Source organism: Tupaia chinensis, unplaced genomic scaffold (genome assembly GCF_000334495.1).
Source record: "Tupaia chinensis unplaced genomic scaffold, TupChi_1.0 Scaffold138260_1, whole genome shotgun sequence".
Lineage (NCBI taxonomy): Eukaryota > Metazoa > Chordata > Mammalia > Scandentia > Tupaiidae > Tupaia > Tupaia belangeri.
In genome coordinates, this window is record NW_006198158.1 from 150,993 (window position 1) to 153,683 (window position 2,691).

Sequence of the window (2,691 nt, forward strand, 5' to 3'; positions counted from 1 at the left end):
AACCCTACAGCAGAGTCCACTACCATCTCCTGACCTTGCCTAAGAGAAAATGAAGCATAACCTCTGCCCTAGCTCCAGCCATGGCATCCCCAAGCCCAGCGACCCTCTATCTCAGTCAGCAGGACTGCCCCAGCTCTACAGCAGAACCCACTTCCATCTCCAGACCCCTGGCCTAAGGGACACTGAAGCATGGCCACCTGTCCCAGCTCCAGCCCTGGAACCCCAAAGTCAGGCGACTCTATATCTCTTTCAGCCAAGACCTCTCTCACCTCTGCAGCAGAACCCACTTTCAGCCATGACCGCTCTCAGCTCTATAGCAGAACCCACTTTCATCTCCAGACCTGTGGCCTTAAGGACCATGAGACATGGCCTCCTGACCCAGCTTCAGCACTGGCACACCCAAGCTCAGCGACTGTCTACCTCTGTCAGCCAGGACCTCCACCAATTCTACAGCAGAACCCACTTCCATTTCCAGACTCCTGTCCTAAGTGTCACTGATGCAGACCCAGCTCCAGACTCAGCACTCCCAAGTCCAGCGACCCTCTATTTCAACCAGGATGCCCCCAGTTCTATAGCAGAACACACTTCCATGTCCAGATCCCTGGCCAAAGGGATACTGGAAGCAGGGTCCCCTCCCCAAGCTCCAGCCCCGGCACCCTGTAGCACAGCAATCTGCCCTCTCTTTAAGCCAGCACCATCCTGAGCACTACAGCAGAAGCCACTTCCATCTAGAGACCTCTAGCCTAAGGCACACTGAAGCACGGCCCCCTGTCCCAGCTCCAGCCTTGGCACCCCTAAGACAAATGCCCCTCTATCTCTGTTAGCCAGAACCTCACACAGTTGTATGGCAGAACCCACTTCTATCTTCAGACTCAATGCCTAAGGGACACTGAAGCATGGCCACCTGCCCCAGCTCCAGCCCTGGCACCCTCAAGTCAAGCAATATTTATCTCTTTCATCCAGGACCTGCACCATCTCTACAGCAGAACCCGTTTTCATCTCCAGACCCGTGGCCTGAGGGTCACTGAGGTATGGCCTCCTCCCCTAGCTCCAGCCCCGGCACTCTCAAGTCCAGAGACTCTCTACCTCTATCAGCCAGGACCACCCCCACCTCTAAGCAGACCCATCTTCCTTCTCTATACCCATAGTCTAAGGGACACTGAGACATGGTCCCCTGCCCCAGCTCCAGTCTCAGCACAATTAAGCCCAGCGATCCTCTATCTCTGTTAGCTAGGATCACCCCCAGTTGTACTGCAGAATCCACTTTCTTCTCTAGACTCCTGGCCTAGGGGGACCCTGAGACAGGGCCCCCGCCCCAGCTCCAGCACCAGCACACCCAAGACAGAGACCATCTATTTCTGTCAGCCAGGACTGCCTCAAACTCTACAGCAGAACCCACTACCATCTCCTGATCCCTGGTCTAAGGGAAACAGAGGCAAGGCCCCTTGACCAGGCTGGCCATGGCACCCCCAAGTCCAGCACTCTCTATCTCTGTCAGCCAGTACTGCCCCAATATCTACAGCAGAACCCACTTCCATTTTCAGACCCCTGGCCTAAGGGACACTAAAGCATGGCCCTCTGCCCCAGCTCCAGCCCCGGCACCTACAAGCCCAGCACCCTCTATCTCTGTCAGTCAGGACTTCCCCCAGCTCTACAGCAGGCTACAATTCCATCTTCAGATCCCTTGCCGAAGGGACACTGAGGCATAGTCCCGAGCTCCATCTCCAGCCCCGACACTCCCAAGCCAAGTACCTTTTATCTCTGTCAGCCAGAATGACCCCTAGCTCTATAGCACACCCCATCTCCATGTTCTGACCCATGGCCTAAGGGACACTGAGGTATGGTCCCTTGTCCCAGCTCCATCCCTGGCACCTCACGCTCAATTAACATCTATCTCTTTTAGCCAGGACTACCCCCAGCTCTATAGTAGAACCCATTTCCATCTCCAGACACCTGGCCTAATGAACACTTGGGCATGGTCCCGTGCCCCAGCTCCAGCCTCGACATCCCCACGTCCAGCGATGAATCTATCTTTGTCAGCCAGGACCTCCTTTAGCTCTTTTGCAGAACCCACTTCCCTCTCCAGACTTCTGGCCTAAGGGAAACTGAGGCAGGGCCCCTTGCCCCAGCTTCACCCCTTGTAAACATAAGCCCAGAGACCATCTATTTCTGTCAGCCAGAACCTCCCTGTGCTCTACAGCAGAAACCACTTCCATTACCAGACCCCTGACTTAAGGGACACTGAAGTAGGGCCCCCTGCCTCATCTCCAGCTCCGGCCCTGGTAAGCCCAGTTACCCTCTATCTCTGTCAGCCAGGATCACCATCATGTCAACAGCAGAATCCACTTCCATTTCCAGTCCCCTGGCCTAAGAAACACTGAGGCATGGCTCCCTGCCCCAGCTCCAGCCCCAGCATCCCAAAGCCCAGTGACTATCTCTGTCAGCCAAGACTTCCCCCAGCTCTACAGAGGACCCTACTTCTATGTCCATACCCCTAATCTAAGGGACACTGATGCATTGCCCCCAGCCCAGGTACAGCCCAGGCACCCACAAGACCAGCAGCCCTTTATCTCTGTCAGCCTGGACCACCCCCAAGTCTACAGTAGAACCCACTTCCATCATCAGACCCCTGATCTAAGGGACACTGAGGCATGGTCCCTCCCATAGTTTCAGCTCTTGCTTTCTCAAACC